Source organism: Haemaphysalis longicornis, unplaced genomic scaffold (genome assembly GCF_048455015.1).
Source record: "Haemaphysalis longicornis isolate Haplotype H1 unplaced genomic scaffold, Haemaphysalis longicornis Haplotype H1 scaffold_13, whole genome shotgun sequence".
Classification (NCBI taxonomy): domain Eukaryota; kingdom Metazoa; phylum Arthropoda; class Arachnida; order Ixodida; family Ixodidae; genus Haemaphysalis; species Haemaphysalis longicornis.
The window spans coordinates 63334262-63357810 of NW_027526233.1; the positions used below are offsets into that span (position 1 = coordinate 63334262).

A 23549-nucleotide genomic window follows, 5' to 3' on the forward strand; every position below is an offset into this window, starting at 1 on the left:
ACGTCCAGAAGCACTAGGTGGGTAGCTTCATCCAGGTTACAAAGGTGCTGCCAAGTGAGCCCATCATGGCCCGGCGCCGAACGTGGTTTGCCTTGGTGGAGGGCAGCCTGGAACTCCGCAAACGTGAAGGGGAGATCTAGCTCCTCAACAGGCTCCGATAATGGTATGTTGGGTAGAGGGGGATGAGGAGTGAGGGAAGCGTGGGGAAAAAACGTAGTTATGAGCTGCTGTTCCACAGCTTCAGGGGTGTCCTTTAGAGTGAGTGTGGAGAACAGCGTAGACATATGCTTGCGCTTGCCGGACATCCCACGGTACATTTGCCATAACTTGGAGAGGCCGCGTTCCTTGCCGAGTCTTCCGCAGAGGCTGTGCCATTGTTCGTTGGCGAGCGAGCGTTGGTATTCCCTAATTAGCTTGTATTGTTTTCTCATCTTGAGGAGATCACGGTGACGTTTCCCGCTAGCAAGGTACCGGGTGGTAAGAGTTTGAGCTCTCTTCCACAGGTTCGCCATGTGGGCGTCCATAGCAGGGGTTTTGTCGTCACAGTCAATGTATTCACAAGACAGATCTTTGGCTTCCTGGAAAGTAGTAATGATCTGTTCGAGTGATTGAGGCGTGGACAAAGAGGACATGTGCCGGTAGGTTGTCCAATTGATTCGGGATAGGCGCTGGCGTGTTCGGAAGCGTTTTCCGTTAAGAGTGATGAGAATAGGACAATGATCGCTGCCCCACGTTGTTGTAAAGGGGCTCCAGTCCTTGACAATGCCAGGCGAAGCTAAAGTAAGGTCTGGGGAGGAGTTCTGTTGCTTGGGATGTAAGCCAATCCGCGTGTGTTGCATGGGATCATTGATGATAATGAGGTTACAGTCTTCCGAGGTTTCCTCGAGGCGGGCACCACGGCCATCTGTTTGAGCGTAACCCCAGGTCGTACTTTTGGCATTAAAATCCCCGCCGATAATGATCGGTGTTCTCGGATATTTAGATACCAATTGCCGAAGCCAGTTGTACGCAATAGATTTTTGAGAGCCAGTTGCTGGTCTGTAATAAACCGAGGCTGCAATCAGTGGCTTGCCGTCCGGGAGGCGAAGGTGGACGATGACAGCCTCATGATGTTCTGAATTTCGGCCAGGGACAGAAATTTTGTAACAACCCAGGTCTGATCTGACCAGGACCGCCGTTTGTTCAATAATTGAGGGCGTGCATTGTGGGCTACGGCCTGGGCCCCTTCTCGTAATTGAAGGTTCTGTAAAAGTCGTAAAGCCATAGACTTGAGCAGTGACCCGCGTTTCCTGAAGTAGAATTAAGAAGGGTGAAATGTGAGGGGTGCGGTTTGAAAGTATGGAGCTGGTTTGAGTAAAACTACGGCAGTTCCACTGTAGTATCTTAAGGGAGTGCTTCATTGAATCAGCGCGTTTCTTGGTGCAACCTTTCTAGGGGGCGGTTCTACCTCGTTGGGCAGTCTCGGGAGTTTACTGGTAATTAATTGCAGCATGGCCTTTGTTTCCGAGGCGTAACTGTCGGAAAGAGCACGGAGCCTTTTTTATATCCGTTTGGCGTTCACGCCGTTCCTGTTGGAGATCCGCGCGAATGAACTTAAGGATTTGCATAAAATCCGTACTCTCCTTTGGATGCTGTTGAGATGTCGGGGTTCGTTTGTTGCTAGCACTGCGACTACGGCGCTGGGTCGTCGAAATGTTCGGGCGCATACGTTGCGCTGATTTCGGGGGAAGCTTGGATGAATCAGTCCTTCGTTGTAGCTGCGACTGGTGAAAAGTACCCTGACGGAGCGTGGCAATCTCCTCCTTGAGTTGCGCGTTCTCCTCGCGCAGCTGACGGAGTTCAGAGCGCAGGCTGTCCAGCTGTGCCAAAATAGCCTCATTAATAGAGGTCGCGGCTGAGGTCGCATCTGACTTCACAGTTTGGGATTGCATCCCGCTTTCTGGAGCAGATTTCGATTGTCCACGTACGCAGTCCGCCCAAGAAACCCCGTCCTGAACGCGCTGAGAGTGCTGTCGTGGGATTGCTTTTCTGCTGGCACACTTCGGGTCTAGGGCCAGGTGGCCATCTTCTTTACAGGCCACACAGAAGAGCGTACGTTCACAAGGCTCTTCCTGATTGTGGGTGCGGCCGCAGTTTCTACAGACTGGTTGCTTGGGGCAGTATTTAGCCATGTGTCCGATGTTATGGCAGTTGAAGCAGACCATTCGCTTAGGGGCGTATGGACTAACCCGTACGATGGCCATGTAATATTTGACCACTCGAGGGAGTGTAGGTGAATCGAAGGTGAGGACTGCTCGATTGGTCTTTCCAATGCGTTGGACAGCCAAAATGTCCGCCTGCTCGCAGCGAAGCCACTGAAGGATTGTTTCATTTGAATCACCTGCTTCAACTGTAATAACGCCGCGGGATGTATTGGGACGATTTGGAGATGCCTTGATTTCAACAGGGACGATGATCTCTTGGGAGTGATGCATAAAGCGGACATGAGTGGTAGCCGTTAGCTTGGAGGCATGTGCAGGATCGTACACAGTCAGTTGGATGCTGTTACCTGCTACATCATATCGATGAGCTGCGAGCTCAGCTAGTTCCGATGAGGGAGCTGATGGGCCGATAAGCATGGCTAGTGCGTTTTTGGGAATATCTTTAACACTTATTTTCGAGAGCGGTCTTAGCAAGAGCAAGGAGCGGGGCCTACTTACCCGATCCAGTCTCGTGATGGCCGTTTTCTTGTTTGGCTTGACACGTGTCCAGGTTTTCCAGCCGCCGGTTGGATCGTCGTCGGCTTCTTCGTGGTCCATTTGGGTAGAACAGCCTTCTTCTTCGACGTATTCATTACTGGTCTGGGTTCCCACTGGTGGCTCAATCATCGCGGGCGGTTGGGTGCCGATTTGAAGAAATGGAGGCCGGAGAATGTTGCCGGTGTGCGACATGAGCCCTGGCGCGAAAGGAACGCCACGAGCAAGTTCTCCCGCGAGCCCCGCGGAGTGGAGAGGAGGCGCCCAACACCCGCAGTCACTGAGCGGAGAGAGGAGGAGGAGAGTAGCGCGCGCCCATCTCCCCCCCGTTGCTAGCGAAGACGAGGAGCGCGCGCACCCGCAGCTGTTGCTATGCGGACGACGGCGGCGGACGATTCAGGCTCACTTAAGAAGTGCATTCGCACTTAAAAGCCGGGGTCGTGAGGTGGGGAGACAATGACTATCGGGTTGGTGGATGCAGGCTTACGGGTTGGTAACATCGTCCCGCGATGGGTGTGACGTCCTCGCCGAAGCTCCGTGTTGTGCCAAGACTGGCCGGACAGAGGTAGGGAACTTGCACCTCCACCACAAGAGGTGAAGTGGCAATGAAGGCACTGCTCGTAATAAAATGTATTGAGAGGCAAATACAAGCCGGTAGGTAAAGCAGCTCTAATGTTCAAGGGACAGCGCACACGTCCGCAAGGCTCTCAGCGTCGTCGTCGTCTCTCTCTCAAGGCTGTGTACCCGCTTTGCAGTGGCGCATATCCCTGGAGGAGAGGTTGGCCATAACTGAACACCTGGATTGCCAACGTGCAAGAGCCCGTGACATTATCTCCAGTGCCCTAAGAGCTGGGCACGACTTCAAAACGCGGAACTTTTTTAAGTGCAATGCACTTCTTAAGCGACCCTGAACCTGCGTCCACCGGTGATGTCCGCATCACATACCCACGTGGGGGATTGGCCAGGAATCTCCTCGTCTTCCTTGGCAACGGGGGGAGATGGGCGCGCGCTGCCTGGCCGCTGACATGGCACATACCCACGTGGGGGATTGGCCAGGAATCGGGCGTGAGAAGGGCTAATGCACCCGCTTAAAGGCGTACTGACACGAAATTTCAAAGCTGAGATCCGCTCTAGCAATCAAGTACAACGACAACACAAATAGGTGTCTGTGAATAAATGCATCTTTCTTTCTTTGTAGTTGTGTGTGTGTGTGTGATCTCTCTTTCGCGAACATTACCGAACCGCGCAAATTCACCTCGTGCATTCGCACTTTCACATTCTTCCCCTCGGGGAAATGCGGGGAATTTTTTCCCAGGAATTTGAGGCGAGCACGGGTCCTGTATTACCAAAACTCAACGATTCTATCTGGGTCGTGGTTCGTGGCCTCAGACGTACAAACATGTGTTTCATACATGCAGTGAAATCTACAAGATACTGTTCGTATGGAAAGTAAGAAGCAGCAATTCGGTCAGTGAAGAAGCACATTCCTACTAATGATGTGTACTTCTGCCTACCAAAGGCTATTGGCAAGGCCCTGCAGCGTAATTATCGAATAAGAAGAAAAACATCGCAAATTGTAAATGTTTATAATCACTATAAGGGGACACATGTGTACCACTGGACACGTGCCACTTCATCCTATGTCAGTACACTGCAGAGAATTAGCGCGTTTCCTTCCAAGCAACAGTTGATGTACAAATATCATTAGTGCCGTAAATGCGGGGACGGTTTCAGACCTACTGCCCTCAACAGCTGCTCTGAAACAAAGATAGACTGCCCAGGGACGTACCCAGAGGGGACCCGGGGAACCCTGCGCCCCCCCCCCCCCCTGACATTTTTTGGACCATACCCCCTTTTCCCGCGCCACCTCTTTTTACCTCTCGAACATATTCAAAAGCACCGCCATATAAATCCTGGACTTGATAGCTATTTGAGGCGTTTTTTTTCGAAATGAGCCAAATCCACCAAAGGAGAATTTCAGGGGAAAAAACGAAAGTTGGGAACCAGACCTAAATGCAAGGCTGGCGAAACTATTAAATGATATGTTTCACATGTCAGCTAGGGGCAATCTTTAGCGACAAGTAATTAAGAATTATGCGAAGAATTTGGGCAGTATTAGGATGAGTTCGGATTTGGCGCGTACTCACTTCAAAACAGACAACTTCGTGTCGCATTATGAAACATTTATTGTAATTGACATTCAGGAATGGTACGATAGAGTCTTAAGCAAAAAAGTCAATACACATGCAAAAGAGCTTCAAGAACAATAAAACTATACATTAAGAGCCAGTGAGTCCTCTTGGCAGCATTAGCAGCTCGTTTCGAACGGTTCCGTAGGGCGCTTTTTTGTGCACGCTTGGCGATACTCATGAAGCTCTTCATTGCCTTGCCATAAATTTACAAAACGCTTCACAAGAAGCCTGCTCATATCAGCTTCTTCACCTTAATGATGTGGCTTGTACCCTGAGAGAGGAGAGATTTACCACGGCTTGTAGGCGGCAGCTAATTTGTTAGGGACGTAAATGGGAAATATGGGCGTAATAACAATAATACCAACCAGATATACTCCGTAAGGACGAGGGAGACGAGATAAAATGATAGTATCACACCTCTCTGTTTTAGTTCGTTATCTTGGGTTCATCTTATCGTAGTCGTATGGAGGCAGATTATTCGCCGATCTCCTCATTGCTCTCTATGATCTCATGATAAGCCACCTCTAAATAGCGAAAAAAAAGAATTGATGAAAACAGCCCGAACAGTCCCTCCAAAACAGAAATCCCATTGGGCAAATGAATTTGGCTCATTTTTAACCGTTCCACAGCAGGGTCTGCATCATTTTCCAAATGGAGATCTGCGCACGCTTTTGCATGGCATTCTCTCAACTATTTTTTGCCACATATTTTTAGGGGAAGCTGCCGGGATTTTCTTGGTAGTGTAGTTTTATCTGACTTAGATTTTGTTGCGGGATTCGGTTCATTTCGGAAAAAAGTCGCCTCATTTGGGGGTGAATGTAGGATTTGAAAAAAAAGGGCCCATTTCCCCGCGAGGGGGACTCGAGTAAATCCGTCGCATAGGGGGTGGGTGTATTGCGTTAACGTTTAGTGTTTGGGGAGTTGGTGGTAGTGAATGCGTTGTATCAGCAGCTTCTTGACGTAGTTTGAATGAGTCAAGGATATAAGGCGCGTTCGTAGCCTTTCATTCTGTGTCGGTTTTGTGGCGCAGGGGGAAGAGCACCAGGTACCTCGCGTTCCGCCCACAGGTAGTGAATGCGTTGTATCAGCAGCTTCTTGACGTAGTTTGAATGAGTCAAGGATATAAAGCGCGTTCCTAGACTTCCCTTCTGTGTCGGCTTTGTGGCGCAGTGGGTAGAGCACCATGTACCTTGCGTTCCGCCCGCAGGGTCGTGGGATCGAAACCAGGCGCCGGTAAGTATGATTTTTTTATAGTGTAGGGGGAGGGGTCCGGACGTGTTGTTGAGGGCGAGGAGGGTAGCGTGATGCGGGAGAGGAGGAGTGGGGCATAGGGCGCCCCTGCGCGCTGATCTGTTGCGGACGCACGGCGGACGCCACATGAGAGTTAAAGAAATGCTCTGCATTTAAAACAACAGGCGAGGTTTGTTTGCTCCGTTGACACGAGAGCCAGTACCGCTGCACACTGTCTTCGTGCTCTACTGCCGGCCTGCTACTTGCAATTCGCTGCACCCCCTTTACCCAGTTCGCCTGCAATTGGTGCTTGGGTCCTCTCGGACAGAAGCATATTATCGCTTGTTTGGCCAGGGTGGCGGTTTCAGCAGCTCGGGTGGCATATGCGGTGGTGGGGAAGAAACGTTTTGTCATTAACATTCCAAAAATTTAAACCGAATTGAAAGACTTCAACATAGCCTTTACGCAGAGACGATGTTACGCTCTGGGTCTCCGGAGGCAGTGACGGTGACATTCAGGACACGCTACAAAAGGTAATCGAAGCAGTCGAAGATTACGTCGGACCTCACGTGTCAACTACTCCCCGCAGAAATTCGAGCTTTTACTATATCGACCAACCAGTAGAGGGCGGCGCGCAGATAACACCTCTCCGGAAGTCCAACTCTTCACTGGTGGTGGAACACACCGCATCCCCATTGTGACAATGATACGGGTCTTTGGCCTTCGCATACAGGCAAACGGGCACAATTCTGAAACCGTCCTCGCTCTCGAAAAGAAGTTCTATCAAATCACCCGACTCATGTCGCGTATTGCTAACCGCCATCATGGCATGAAACAACAGAATCTCGTAAGATTAGTTCCAACTTTTGTTCTAAGCAGGATAACGTATGTCACTCCGTTCTAAGACATAAAAAGGACGAATAACACAAAATTGACGCTGCCTTTACGTCAGCTTACAGGCAAGATATCGGGATACCGCTTACCGCACCACCCGAACGCTTCAAGCCACTTGGGCTACATAATACACTAAGCGAACTCATCGAAGCTCAACGCTTAGCGCAACGAGAAGGCCTAACCTACAGTGCGACTGGCAGGCACATCCTCCACTCTCTTGGCATCACCTATCCAAGTACTGCCCCAAAGTCCCACTACCTCCTGTCATAAGATAACGCATACACATTCCACCTATTCCAAAAAACATGCATCACGTGCACAATCTAGAGCGAAGACACGCGCGGGCCAAAGCCCTCCACAAACAGCACGAAAAATGAGAGAACGTGGCCTACGGGGATGCAGCCAATTACGAAGGCCGCGACTCCAGGGCATACATAGTAGTCGATCGGCAGGGAAATTAAATAACTTCCAGCTCAATTCGCCCGAACGAACAGGAAGTTCGAGATGAGGTGGCCATAGCACTGTCAATGACGGCCTCCTAAAAAATTAAATATGTATTCAGTGATTCCAAATCGGCGATTATAAATTTTTCAAGAGGGCGAATCTTCCGAGAAGCGTCTGAAATCCTTAAATCTGGCTTTGGCGCGATGTGAGGACCGGCAACATTTACCTAATGTTGCCGGTCCTCACATGTTGCCCACTCCGGGCTGGCCGGAAACTGGTGCGCGCACGATGCTCCTCGAGGGTTCACCGACCGAGCTGACGTCGATTCTAACACCCAATTCGCCCATTCGCTCAGATGGATCGCAGGATCGGCTCGTGTCCTACAGGGACATGACAAATCACTACCGTCTGGGGGCCGTTTCCCCCCCACCCGCTCATCCATAACTCAATAAGACCCAATCCGTCGTATGGCGACTACTTCAGATGAATTCGTATCCGAATCCGGTTATATATTGGCTACTGCTATCCAGGGCAACATTCCGACAAACGCCATAAATGTAAAAAAAGGCAGATGTAGCACATATGCTATGGGCATGCCCGCCGTCGGCTATACACACTAAAAATTTTTACGCCCAAAAGGGTGCTTCAGCTTGTCGCCGCAGGAGCACCCTAAAAACTGAATATTTTACGCCCTTTAGGGTGCTTGGATTTTGTCGCCGCAGGAGCACCCTCTGTGAAGCACCCCAGAAGACAGGTGCCTTATAACACCCTTTTCCGCCTAAAAGTATCCTAGGGTGCTACTTAGCACCCCAATCTGTAGGAGCATCTTCTGCAAAAGCACCCACCTAAAGGGGTACAAAACGGGTGCGTCATCCTCGGTTCACAGGTGCAGCAGGTGTGAGACCACATATTGCACAATATCACACACGATTATGGTATGAAACATTCGTGCTTTCCAAGCTCGGTTTTGTGAGACATTCCATTGAAGCTCAACATCAGCTGATAATTTCCTTGAACTTGTGTCACTGATTGTTAAAACATCAATTTAAAAAGTCAGGAGCCACATCTCAGTACAGTTATAACTTTAGAGGTAGTTGATTACCCAAAACTTCGTAAAAAACCAATTATATGTTCACTTTGCCGAACTGCAGTACACATCCTTCGAGATTCACTGCAGAGCCTAACCATGCTGTGCAGTGAAAGCAATTAGGTGTGCAACACTTCAACCACACAAAACGTCCTTGAACCTTAAAACCCTTGGCTTCTTAGTATTGCATCAAACTTCCAATCAAGGTAGCTACCTGCAATGTTTAGTGCCTTATTCTTGAGCTGAGCAGGAAGGTTCAATATCAAGGAAGACCAGATGCAAAATGTATAGTTTCCTCTGTAATGCGGCTCATAATATAGTTCCCTCCGTACTGCGGCTCATAATCTACTTATAAAAGTTGGGTACCCAAGCCATTTATTTTCGTTTGCATTATTCTTTTTGCTTTACGGAAAAAATATTCATATGGTACAGCACTTGCAAAGTTTGGTGGTATTTGGAGTTTTATAAACATACCTTTAGACTAAATGACCCCACATAGCAATAACAAGAACTGCAAACATCACAGAACAATGCATACAAGTTCCCTGGTGAAGCCCATGGTTGAAATGTAATGCCATTGTTCAGAAAACATTATTTTATCATGAGGCTAGATTGTACATGGTGCCTTGCATTATGTCCCTGCCGGTGGATGTGGGGTCATTTGTCACTGTTGCAATTGAAAAGCCAACAGCCAGGGCCCATTAGTTTTGGCTAGTATTACGAGGTGCCTCACGGTAAGCATTCTACGTCGATATACTTTTTTAGAGTTGACTAGAACTGAAATCAGCAAAAGATTCTCTACAAAACATTCATTCTATCCGCAGCTTTAGGGCTTGCTAATTTCCATAGTTGGGTTTCTTCTGCCTTTCTTAACAACATTTGTCTTTTGATAAGAAGGTGCACAACCAAAAGCAAAAAGCTTTCCTGTAAACCTTTGGTAGCTATATAATTGTTACAAAATATTTTACTCTAAATATGGCAGCTTAAACTGAGAATATTTGCATTTAAAAACATTAAAAAAAGTTTAAATTGATCATAAATTTTTAGCTGTTTTTACGCAAAACTGTACATGGGATATGAAGTGCACCACAAGGAGGGCTTTGGATTAGCTTTAGCAAATTTGGGACATTTAAGGTGCACTGAAATCTCTACACATGCGCTTTTTCACTTTCTGTATCCACCAGGAAAATGGCTTCCAATTCAGACAGCGATTCTAAATAGTAGTTGACGTGCATTTTAAAATAATCACAAACATTATAGCCACAAAATTAATTTTTACAAGTTGTAGACATTGCCCGTTACACCAGACATTGGACTACACTGTCAAGAGCTTTGACATCTACAATGACGTCTACAAAGCAGGCTTATACTGGTAGAATGTTTCATACCATAATTACTGTGTGTTCAGAGCTCACGTGTGAAGTATGGATACTGCTGCTTCAGCAAGAACCGAGGATGAGCACCCTTCCTGGTTCTGAAAAAAAATAAAAGAGGAAATGCCTTAAGCAGGATTCTGAAACGGGGTTGAATGAAACAAGAATGAACAAGAAATTCTTTCAAAACATGTAAAGCAATGCAAACAAATATTTATTTCAACTTATTTCTACAAAAGACCACCTCATGAAGACTGGTGGTGGGGTATTGGCTCAAAAAAAAAAGCAGAGAGCACTTATACAAATGCTACAGGGAGCCTTCGCAGCCAACAATTGTTTGAACACACCTAAACTAATCACTGTTCAACAAACCCATAAAAAATGTTTGAATGCATAAAAAACCAGTGGTAAACACAGGCAACAGTTAAAACAGAATGACGGCACAAGTTTGTCCCGTCGTTCTCTTCTGTGTCCTGGGTTTTCCTATGGTTTTTCATCCATTCAAACATGTACCAGCTAGCCCAGTCCAACGCCTTGGTATCATAAAAATATGGATAGTCAATCCTTACACAAAGTTGAAAAAAAAGAAAGTATAAACTAGGTGACAAAATTAAAACGACAGCAAATTGGTTGGCTTTGAATTTAAAATGATAATATAAAAAATAATGGCATGAATGAAAGTGAGCAGCACGCGAAGTACCTTGTTGCTAGCCCGACATTCCACTTTGAAGCAAAATGTCCGCTTTCAACACTACATAGGCTAAACATGCAATGAGGCATTCCTTTAGGCACACAAAATATACCATAATTGTTAAAAAACCTACGAATTAGTTGAAGAAAACCTGACCACGACAAATTGGAATTAGTGACTAGATACAGTTTGAGAAATACACAGCGACATCATATAAAAATATATGGTTCCCATACAAAGATTGATCATAACAAAAATTCAGGACATTTATCAGACTGGCATCAATGTGCAAAGCAGCTTAATGAAGGAAGACGGTCTTCACTAAAAACATGTTAATATTGGGAGCTCATGTGCGTCCCTGCAAGTTGGGTGTGTAAACCCACTGACATCTTAACTAACCCGCCTGAATCATCACTTGATAGACATTGAGGAATTTTACGAATTGGTTTATTGTAGCCAGCTGTCTAGTTTATTTCCCTATTTTTCTTGGCATTTCGTGTCTAATTCTAAATTTGGTGACTAGATAGCTTTTACTATGGTCATGCACTGGTGACAACGAATATTTGATTTTACTTTAAAAAAATTTCAGTTTTGTTTTATTGCTCACCAGCCAACGATCTGAAATATCAGAGGCGCTTAAAACGTATGTTGGCATTTCCTTCCTGCAGTGTAGTACAACTAATCATGACTTTTACCATAATTTGTTCACAAATCGTAATATGTGGAAAGTATTCAGCTTAATGAAAATGTCATTTCAGAAGCATGCACAATCAACAAGGCCTCAATGACTCTCATGACGTGGTCCACTTGTTTCTGTCACAAATAACCTGAGTGCAGACACATTCCACCGAAGACGAAGGTAACATGCCCTCTTGGGTGATGAATATTTAAAAAGCCTTACGAGTAAATTTGCTGCTGAGCACGTGAAATTGTGGCATTAAAACAAAAGATCCCTCTGCGGCATCTTTCACTTGGAGGAGCGCTTGACCACAAACTTTGAGAAGCTGGAAAATGTTCCATGAGCCGCTCCAGCCAGCAGAAACGATGCAGGACACAAGTTGGTAGGCGGACCGTTGGCATCCTGCGATTGTGAAGATATTTCTGTTTAGTAGATGCTCTTCTTTTTGTACCACTGTTTATTTCACCTTTAACAAGCAGCTGAACTCCTTAACGTTCGCATAATAAAATGCTGCAATGCGGAACAGTTAGCAGGGTTACCTCAATTTTGCTTTTCTACGAATTAACACAATGTAGGTAATCTGCACACAACTACAATCAAACTACAATTTTCACCTACTTCACTGCTAACATCAGCGTTTGACTGCTCAAGCACAAATACAGGTTAGACATGTGAGCAATCTGCTAAACGTATCCCCACAAACTGAACAATCAGGCATCAGAAATCGGCAAGGAAGGAGGTGTCACGTTTAAATGGCACTATTTTTGTTCAAAACATAAACAACACCTGGAAGCTTGAAGCGTGAGAGGGGGTCTTTCACGCTGACAATGTCAGAACATAGCTTGCTAGTGGGCACCTGCACGATGTGCACAATGTGTTTCTTGAAAATGCGTGCGAAAGTTTGATTGATGTGTAGGACGAGAATTGCAGCACGTTTTGACACAGGCCTTGTGGACGCTTCTGCCTGCTAATGTCAATGTGGATTCTTGCTAGTCGCCCTCTTCGCTTCTTTCTGAATATAATGCTTTAGGCAGCCACAAGGACTGCATCAAAACGTGCAGCAATTACCTACGTCCCACACATCGGTGAAACTCTCGCACACATTTTCAAGACACGCAGTGCATACATTGTGCATGTGCCCACTAGCAAGCTGCGTTCTGACATTGTCAGCGTGAGAGACCCCCTCTCACGCTACAAGCTTCCGGGTATTGTTTATTAGATTCCATGCGCTGAATGCAAATCAGTGTACATTGGCGAAACGGGCAATCTGCACAGAAGATTAATGCAGCACTGGAACTAAGTGAACAAGGGCCACGCAAAAACAAGTCCACTGGCAGAGCACCGTGAGAGGACGGGACACGTGGTCGACTGGAACAAGACAAAATTACTGACAACTGAGTGCAATCTATCTTCTCGATTACTGCTCGAGTCCCTCATTGTTCAGACGACGCCCAACATTATCAACATAATGGATGGCAATCTGCACCATATCTATGCAAACTCATTGCGCTGCGTAATGCCCAATATATAGCTTCGTTTTCCACGACACATGCTCACCGTGAACAAGCAACAAACCGTTAAATGGCTTTCTTGACTTGGTCAGTGACCTACGTTTCATCACTGCAATAATGCGTTTACCTGCCTACACGGCATTCCGTCAAACACTGGACTACACCACATGAGCCATTGCCGTTCTTAACCTGCACCAGAGTATATAACCTTTCACTACTGCTATGAGATAGACCCATAAACGCACTTCAATATGGCCTTTATATTTAGCTCTTGGAAACATTATGTATAATTTTACCTTTAGGTTGCACCTGCTACAGCAGCTGGTAATATACCAAAAACATGAAAAAAGACGGTGGTTTAACACGCCAAAGCTACACTTGGGATATGGGGAGCACTGTAGGGGAAGGCTTCGCATTAATTTTGACCATCTGGGTATTTTTGTGCGCATCGAAATCTCCAAACACGGGCGTCTTTACGTGTTGCCTCCATCTGAAAAGCGGCTACACCAAGCGGTATCTAACCGACATTCGCCTCCACAGCACACCACCCTAGCCACGGCAGTGGGTTAAACATATGAAATAAAGCGAGTTTTGGAGTGCAAATGAAACTATTAATCACACGTCTTATTTTCCCAATCGATGTACCTTTTGAAATCCACCATGCAATCCCCCCTCCCCTACCGGCCTACCAAAACACCTTTGTCTCAAGAGGTAATCAGGCTGTTGTTAATGAAGTAAGTATTTACAATCCGAGACTTGCCACCGTTAAAGTCATGCACTTTGTTTTAGAGATAAGCGACATTAGCCATTTGCAGCACCAGGAGTTAATTGTGTTAAGATCAGATTGAAAGCATTGACGGTAGTAGTTGAAAGAAATTGTGTGATAAATTACAACATCATCTGCAAATAGACCTACGTGGGAGGATATGCAACATGGAAGATAGACCAAGCAACCTGCCTTGGGGGACAACAAAGTGGCACGAGCAAAAGAAGTATATAGTTATTAGAAGTAAACTGCATTTGAGAAGAATGAAAATCTTTTGCTCAAGTGAGGACATTAGGGTGAAGTTTGAGAAGTAGTCTGTGGTGTGCAATGCGATTGAATGCTTTAGAAAAATCGAGAAAAACTACCGCAGTTTGTAAGCCTGTGTCAATGGATCAATGTAGATCGTGAACAAATCCTGAAAGTTGTGTTTCTCAAGTAACCCTTGTGAAAACCGTGGTGATACTCGAATGTGATATTGTGATTTTATAAATAATTAGCCACCTGAGAGTGGATGAAATGTTTCCTGACCTTGCATATGGTGCTTGTTAGGGAAATTTAATGGTGAAGTACCGTCTCCTGATTTAAAGAGTGGTGCTACCTCGACTATCTTCCAACCATTGAGATTAGTGCCTGTCATGAGAGACTGCGAAAAAAGCGCTGTCAGAATTCTACAGACTGCGGGATGTACTTTTCGGTATAGTATGATTATTACCAGTATGATCTGAAGTAGACCAGTTTGTATTGCAAGTTTAAAACCATATCGAAAGATCCTAAATGTTTGCTTGGCTTGATTACATACGAATACTTGCTTCAAAGTCAGTTCAATTTCTCTTCTTGCCCTTTAGTCGTCAGCCCCAGATTCTCTTCAATATCTCTGCTAAGCAATGACACGCTCCATACGCACAGCACTGCTTCATGAAAATGTTTCAAATAATCAGAGGCCACAGCACTGCTAACAGGTATACATCATGGCAAGTTCCACAACATGCAATAACTAACCTGAAAATACATAATCGCCTGAAAATACATAATCGGTGGGTGCACCGATATGGCAGCAGTGCCTGGACCGATGTGTCGAGCAAATGCGCTGACTTCTGAACGGGTGGTCCAAGCGGCCAGATGATGGATGAATGACCATTCCTGGCGGCAAAGTGTACGGAGCACCAACGAAAGGCCAGGCAGTACTTGGGTACAGCAGGTGCAGTGTCGGTTGGCCAAGGGAGGCCCTGGCAAAGCCTTTGAAACTGGACTGGAAGGCAGCTGACCCAGGACAGCCAGCAGCAGCACCTGCAGGTGCATAATCTGTGAGTGTGCTGACACTTGTTGAAATACAAGAAGAGCACACACAAAGCACGAATGCTTACATCAAGTAGATTTTTAATCGTTTAAAGACAGTAACCTCCAAGGCACTAATAAGAACATTCCCGGAACACCCCAAGTGAAATTTAGGTCACAGTAAGAATGTATTTATTAGACCCGCAGGTACTGTGAGTGGGGTATGCATGATATATGCAAAGCTAGCTACTGAGCTAATTTGCATGGAACACATGCTAGCAGCTCATCTGTATCCCTTGCTTTCAATCGGAACTGGTGTGTGATAGTTGAGGCTCCTCCATTTCAATGTCTGACTTGTATCTGCACGTTCAATTCTCCAATATAAATCGAGTTTAGTGAGTGCCTACAGCTTTCTTGTTAGTCTCTGTATGGCCTGCGGTTTTGCGAAAATGAGAACTTGCGAATTGGCTCAATTTTCTGCACTAATTTAAACAATACATATGCCTCTGATATCAAGCCCCAGACTTGAGCTACTCTGACAGAATCGGCAGGCGCCTCGTAGGCGTTGTGAAATCTCCCCCACTACCCCGAGACTATGCTAACTCCCTGCGAGGCCACATGCGCGCATTTCACCTTCAATTTGCACGTATGTGAATTCTATACCTCTATGAACTCTCAGACGGGCGTCGTCATATTCGTGCCGGACTCGTGAAACTCGGCAACGTAAATTACCGCACTCGCTCGCTGGCGCGCGGCCCGAACTCTCTCACCGTTTCCGGCCCTTGCATACTATTTTCTCCACCTTGCACTTTGTAAATTCTCATGTTTAACTACACCTCGTGCGCCCTCATCTCTTGCCTGCTTTTCTTCCAGCACAACTCCGTCAGCACCCGGTCGACGCGTACGCTGTCGGGGCGCGTTGGCGAGCGAGTACGGCAATTTCGCTGTTGTCGAGCTTCACGAGAACAGCACACATATCGCGACCCGAAGACCGCGAGGCGTACGGTCGCCGGTCTCGCGAGCGCAATAGCTGCGAAGCGCACTGCACGGAATTCGTGGGGGGGGGGGGGGGGGGAGAGATTTCACAACACCTACGAGACGCCAGCCATGGAATCACGTGTACGCGTTTTCACATGCACTTCCAGGGAACCTCCTGTTCATGTTATTTCTTGGTATACCGCGGGTATTCACGAGGGAGGACTAATCACAGCGTTGTGCCACTCACGCGAAATTGCGACTGCGATCTGCAACCGCAAAGGCACTGTTTGAGAGACACATAAACAAACGCCCCTGTGTAAGAGCCTTGCGTGATGTGAAATTATTAGCAGCCGTGTACCATAGCGCGAGCATCGTAGCCAAGGTCTAGCTTCAGCGTAAATTGATGCTGACTTCTGCGGAAACGGTGGACTGGGCGCCAAACAAGTATACTAACTCACGTAGGCTCTCAGAGCAAACGAGATGGGGGTCTAGCGAATTACTGACCCATAAACACCAGAACTCGTTCCAACCAAATACAGAATAATAAAAAATGCGTACTCACCCGAGCAAAAACGATGTTTCCAACGTAAAATTCTCCTTCACTGTCGTCTTCATCTCGCGGACACACGAACACGTTTGTTCTGATGCAATGTCACCCACTTTTGACGCGCAGTATTTTATCCGGCGATGATCGTTCTTCCGGGGTCCCCATGTTCAACACACGCGTAGGTTAGAAGGGTAGACATCACCCTATTCGCCCCGAGCGCGAACACAGTCGGCCCCTGGCGGCGGCGGGACGAACCGCTCCTAGTGTGGATGGCGCTCTCGCGTCGTCTGCTTTTTCACGTTGCGTGCGGCGCAAGACGCGCGCTGCACACGACAAAACAACCAATATGTGTACCCGTTTGGCAGTAAGCAATGACATAGTTACCTCTGCTTGCGCATTTCCTCTGGAAACGCAATAATCAGCGGCCGTTGCGGGTTAATGCGCTGGTTTAATTCCACGAAACATCTTCGCCCTGGTCACCGCTTGAGTGTGAAACGTGTTATAAACATTGCTTCCACACATTGCACTTTTCTTATTGTTGAATGCAGTCGTCTGCCGTTTCGGGAACGTAGATGGGTGCTTTTTGGAGGTGGCGTGGTGATTATTTAAAGGATAAAAGTTTAGTACGCGAAACGGGTAAGAAGCGACAAGACCTGTGCATACGCGTGCAAATTCCACACCCTTGTAAAATTGCACTGTGTCCTTATAGAAACAAGAAACAAACAAAAACACACTGCACACGACCCGTGCGCTACCGCCCATACATTACCGGACCGTATTTTACACCCGCAAGCGCCTGTGTGATCGTGTCCTTCCGGTACCATTTCCAAAATAAATATCATTTTTGGACAGTCGTTGTTTATACCGAGGAGGAGCAATAAACATTTATTCAACTGTGTCAGGTTGCTAATTTTACGTATTATTTAAAATACGTTTCTATGGATGCGCAAGAGTATTTAGGGGGATTTTTCGGTAAAATTAAGCAGTTGTGAGTTTGCGTCTGTCCTGTGGCATTTCGTGTGTCATTTTCATATATATCATTTTCAAATCCGACATGAATCACCTTGTCCAGAAACGTGTCTCACTCAGCATAACCAAATGCCTAATATGGTCACGTCTTAACCTCTTGAGGTGGACCTAAGTTTAAAGAAAGAGGAGAAAACGCGTAATATAATGCATGTTGTTGCCCACATGTGTGAGGGGGGTGTGCCATAACTCGCTGTTTTTTTTTATATTTTCCCACAATGCTTTCTTTCAATACAATTTCGAAAAAGGCGAGCCACAATTCCTGGACAATCTCGGACCAATCAGTTTTGAAAATACGTACTGCTTTTTCACCGCTACAGAACACGACGCCTAGTGTAGTTTCGATTGTAAGTAATAGTGATAACCGTAGTTTGGCTTTTCGCGTTACATGCGTTCTCTTCACGCTGCTCCTGCAACGTTGCAGACCCCCCCCCCCTTCCCCCGAAAAAAGAAAAAACGAAATGCACCGACATCTTTTATCCTTGCATTTTTCAATCAATCCTCAAGAATTAAATGCCAAGACAAATGCGATGTTCAGTTTACAAAACAAAGTAGTTACCGGGAACCCGTTGCGCTGATTCGCAACGAGAAATAAAAAGGAAACGTTTTACTACATCTGCAACAGCGCAACTTGATTTGCCATCTTTAGGGTTCGTAAGCGACCTTATACGCAAGAATGCAAACACATCTGGCTGTTGCAGGCACCTGTTAGATTTTAAAAGGAACGCAAATGGTCAACAGAGCAGCCGTAACAGAAAATTTGTGCTCACTGTGAGGTCCGGTTTGCACACTGTAAACCTGCTTGTCACTTGGCGAAAACCTAGCTAAACATGAGATGTTGATTGTAGTGCGTTCGTTGACAATTCAATTCGCAAGTTCACTTGCGATGAAAGCCGTAAATAAGTGATCCGAAACCGTTATTCATCAAACCTTCCTTCAGAGTCGTTAAAATTTCATTTAAGGGACCCGTTAGAGCGGTTACATTTATATCTCTGCGCTGATCAAAATTCAGTAATTTTATGTTGCCTTTTGAACACACAAAAAATATCGTCAGCTCTTAGAAAGAATTTCGGAGCAGTTAAGTAGTGTTACAATTTCAGGGCATCCCACAAATGCAAGAATGCGTCATGCTACCAGTGAAAGCGATTGAGATTGCCGTTGTAAACTGAATTTCAGAGGTCGAGGCTTCCTGATTTGTTTCTATTTATGCTTTTATTGAAGGCGCAAAGCCATAGTCTGGAAAGATCGAGCTTGCTACGAGCCACAGCGTACAAGTTCATTGCCACAATTACGGTCATTCTGAGATTCCCGATGAGTCGTCGCTTTTTTTTTGCGTAGTAATGAAAACTGACTGCCGCTTCCATGCTATACATTGAACGTTGAGGAACCGAACTACAGCATACCACTCTTGTTTGCACCTTTCGGACGCACATACGGCGGGAAAAAGGCACGAAGCGCGCCCACAGTGTGCATTCTTACGGGCCGCTCAGCGGAGCATCCACACTAGCAGCGCGACGCTGTCGCCACCTACATGTCGAGCTCGCGGCGAATAGGCACCGGACAGTGAAGTTTGCGCACGACTGCAGCGCCATCTCTCGCCGCCGCTTAGCAACTCCGGGTCGGTGGATGTCGCGACCGGCCGTTCAGCGCACGTAAAAACACGCGCGCTGCGTGCGGTTCGACGTTGTGTGGCGGAAGTTTTTTAAGAAACATAGTTATAATTGCAAGCTGCAGTGTCCGAAAGGATCAAAATGCCGCAGGAAAGAATTAGTGGCCACGCCGCTACCTCTGCGTGAAGTACTGCCACGATCGCGGAAGGCAGCCTGCCATCGTTCTGTACAGGTTTCTCGGGCAGCGTCGCAAGAAATGGATTTTAGCAGTAACAAAGCCATGACATTTTTTGTCAGTGGAAGGAGTATTATGAGTACGATGACTGTTTATGCGCAGCGCAGACACGAAGGGCCGTAAAACTAAAATGTTTGCTTTCAGTGTTCCATACACATCGCGCGCTGCGATGAATCGCATGCCGTCGTAGTATTTGCATAACACAAGGTATTACGGCTTCCCCCACTATTGTTTTATCAGCAGTAACCTTTTTTTAGCGACATTCACAGCACCGAACGGATGCCAAAAGGCGGCACAAGAATATGTTCACAGCACTTCGCGGGTGATGCCAAAAGCAATGTCAAGACGGTCAGTACGCATCCCACTTACTGCCCTACTTTGTTTCCCGAAGTGTACATAGTTCGACCACGCATTACAAGCGAGATCGTGGAAAGCTATCAAAGGCAAGGTTGCATTCACCCGCGCTGACTTCTTTAATGCGTTTTGCGTACTCTGAAAGTTGAGGTTGCTATTGTTTAAGCAGAGGATGGGGAGGAGGAGGAAATACTTTTTTTGGAGAATTATGAACGGCCTGAACAAACTGTATCACAATTAGCCGTTTATACGACTCTAACATTACACACAAGATACAAGCCGAAACTAAACGAAATTTTCGTAAAGACAACCGCAGCTCCACAGCAGATTTCCAACTGTGTGAACTGCGCTTACTTTGTCATAAGCTAATAACGTTTGGAATCCATTTTTAATCAGTCACAACACCAACCGAGCTGAAGAAGGGCAACCGAAAAAGTAACTGTAGTGTGGTTGGGCGAACAGAGGAAACAATAACACAGACACCCTTCTGTCGTGGAGCGCCGTGGTATACGCTGGCTACTGACCTGAATTGGCGCTGTAAATAACCTTCCCTTGTGTCAGCTTGATCGTGGCTCATATTGAGTGGGAAAACACTGGGGTTTGAGAATTTAAAAAGATGTTTAATTAACTGAAAAAACTGGGATTACATATATAGACGGAGGAGCACTCAAAGACGACGTCTGACGCGCTGCTCGGGCGTGGGACGACTCCCTTGGGCGAACAGCACACACACGCACCACGCGAGAGTCCAAAGCTCGCACCATACACGCTGGGTGGTGTAAAAATCCGGCCGCGGTCGCTGCGGCGGTAGTGGTTTCGAGTGCTTCGTGATCCGAGCCCGGTCCCCTCGGCAGGCCGCCGGTGTCTGCTTTCGTTTTCCTCTCTCGGCGCCAGCATTCTCGGCGCGATAATTATCCGATGCTTCGCAGACGGCTGACACTTGCTGAGAATGGGACTTCGCAACGATGTCTGTTCCATCAATTTCTTTCACGGCGCACACGCGCGCGGGAACGTACAATCTCTAACTTCTCGCGCACGCGAGGCCAACAGTAGTAGCTCAGCCCCGTAATTGTCCGGAAATCGCACAGAAGCACTTGAGACATGGGGAAACTATTTGCCAGAACAGTTTTCAAGCACGAGACACCTTTCAAAAACAATCGCAGAATCGCACAAACAAACAACCCAGAGGTGCCGAATCTATGAACGCGCGCCGGCCGTCTTGGCCGTCTGTCTCTCACCGACCCGGAGTTAGCTCAAGCTTCCGCGGGGCGGCGCTGGGTGTACTTTATTCGTCGCGCCCTCTGAGCAGTGACCGGTGCCTATAACTATGATTTAAGCTTGAAATAGATAAAACAGATTAAATCACGCCACCAACCACTCGGCACAAAACGCCATGAAAAAACACACACAAAAGTGAGAGATAGTTGCCAGACTTCAAATGCAGCACCTCTAAGTTTGACGAAAATTGTGTTACTACTGTAATGTTGGTAATTATCTTTCTGCTTTCAAAGTCTGAAATGTGTTTATAACTTAAATTTAAGGTTTTTAAACACAAAAAGTGAATACACATAAAGTAATTGACATATATACTGATATTGTAAAGAGGTTTGACGTTTGTTTTGGTTTTGTTTTCACGGCGGGCTTCTCAAGAGAGAACATGCGAGAAAACGAGCTACTTTGAGTTTAGGAAGAGGGCGGTAAATGTCGGCGTGATAGAAAACAAGGAACAGGTGCTTACCCTGGTCGTTAAAAAAGGAGCTAATGAAACCCTCACGTAAAAAAAAAAAAAAAAAAACACGTTCGACGAGGAATCGAACCATTGACCTACAAAACAGTAAACGGACGCGTTAACAAACAGCTATGTCGGCGGGCGGTGTTCGAGGCGCCTAAAAAAACTCTATACTTACGTAAGTTGTCAACGAATATTGTTGCTTGTGTCTGGCTGTCTGGAAATTCTGGCTGTCCTAACGCTTGTTTCTCACGCACCGGTCTTGCAGACGAGGCCGCATTGCTAGCGCTGCAAGCGATTGATCCAGAGCTCCATTATGTGACTCAAGAAAAGCTATCGCAGTCAACCCGGCCTTTTCTGCGCAAGCCACGGCAGCCACGAAATAAATGGAATGTGCCGTTAGAATTATGGCGTTGATAACGCTTGTTTGACCGGCACCGTCTTGCAGACAAGCAACGTCGCTCTAATACTACAAGCGATGTCACTCCTGGCATGTCAGGCGCATCAAACCCATCGTGTAAAACGACTGCTAACAGTGCGAAAACCTCTGAGTTTGTAACAAGTGGGGATTTGCGGTGGCGGCGACGTAATAGGTACAGCAAGCAGGTCGGCAGAACAGCAGCGTATGGTTACTACCTTTCCCCGAAAAAAAAAACGGGCCTTCTGGGGGGGGCGGGAGGGGGGATTGTGTTGAAAAAAGACGCCATGTTTTTTAACATGCAGTGCCATTTATTGTAGTGTTTTCTTAGAGAGAAATCAACATAACGTTTGTACTGAAAGTGATTGAGAGCTTGGTTAATCGCTCTGCATGTGCTTCACTGAAAAGTAACCGCAATTGCTGACCGCGGCGGTAGAATTTCGTTATTTTGTTCTTCCCTTAGGTCCCCCTCCATCTGAGGCAGCGCGCTCACCCGCGTATTTTCTCTGCTCGCGTGTCTTTGCGCAGCTTGTCGTTGTCGACACGTATTTATCGTCTTAGTTGTTGAATTGACGCTTATAAAACGCCAAAACGGGCATAATCACGGCACTAAAGCCAAAAAACCGGCTGATGACGGCTGGTTTTAGATATGGACCGGCAACCGGCCCGCTGTTTAAAAAACCGGTCGGGCCGGTCCAAAACCAGGAAGGTGGCAACCCTACGGCAGCGACGAGCGAAAATGATTTTACACGACCGCCCCAGTCGGCCTGCGCAAAAAAGGAAGATAGAACCCCTGCATACACGCCCTCGAAGAAAGCTGTACAGCCGATTCAGTTTGATTGTGGACGAAGAGCAACCGAGGCTGCAGCCACAAACGATTGCGCTTGCCGTGGTATGAGCCAAAGCATATCTTCACATAGTTATGTTATCGTCCGTCTGACTGTTACTTACTGAAGGGAAAATTCAGAACACAAACGTTGACGTCTAGCGTCTATGCCAGACGCTGCTGTTTAGGCCCTAAAAACCACCTTCAGGGCGTCTGTCGGTTCTGTCTGATGGCGCGCTCGCGCACTGATTACGAACGAGGCGTCTGTTGGCGTTGAGTTATCGTGTTGGCGAGCCGGTAAACGCCATCACGGTTAAACTCCCTGTTGGAAGACTACGCTGTTGGGACGATAGAGTGCCGACAGAGCTTCTTATTGGCCCCACAAACGCCATCAAGGTTAAACTCCCTGTTGGAAGACTAGGCTATTGGAACGATAGAGTGCCGACAGAACTTCGTATTGGCCCCACAGGCGTGCTGTGAGCCCAACAAGAAAGTCTTGTTGGAATTTTTGCCCGGGGCATAATAATACGGGAACAAATTCTTAGGTAAATTCGATTTCGTTGAGGACACCGATGCCTCGCGTAAAAGTTTTATTTATAGGACTACAAGAGGCATTTTGTAGCCTTTCCTTCCCGTGCACCCAGACATCGAAACGAACTTTGTGATACACTCGAAGCAGTAGATTAGTGCAGAGTGGAATTTAAACATTCAGCACGTTTTGTTCAATTTACGAACAGCAATTTTAGAGCCTTTCCCCTGGTCTACGTGGAGAGTTCATATTTATTCTCTCAACGGGCGGTGAAATAGTGCAATGTGCGGTTTAAACATTCAGCCTGTTTTTGTGCAATTTTGCATGCTTGCATTCACACACCGTTCTTTTAGGCACCCTAACGATAAGGTGCCGTGGTAACACCCCAACCGAGAAGAAATACTTTTTAGCACCCCTTTA

General features: G+C 46.7%; 2 long non-coding RNA genes across 2 annotated transcripts in view; both read right to left on the reverse strand.

The window, feature by feature from the left end:
- LOC144164079 (uncharacterized) overlaps nt 1-23549 on the reverse strand; it is an 81546-nt gene that overhangs the window by 42769 nt on the left and 15228 nt on the right. The window lies entirely within an intron of this gene.
- Nucleotides 10149-16612, reverse strand: LOC144164304 (uncharacterized). Its single transcript, XR_013321149.1, has 3 exons — nt 16418-16612; nt 14620-14889; nt 10149-11727 (listed from the first exon to the last, which is right to left on the reverse strand). It is a non-coding gene; the product is annotated as an uncharacterized LOC144164304 (long non-coding RNA).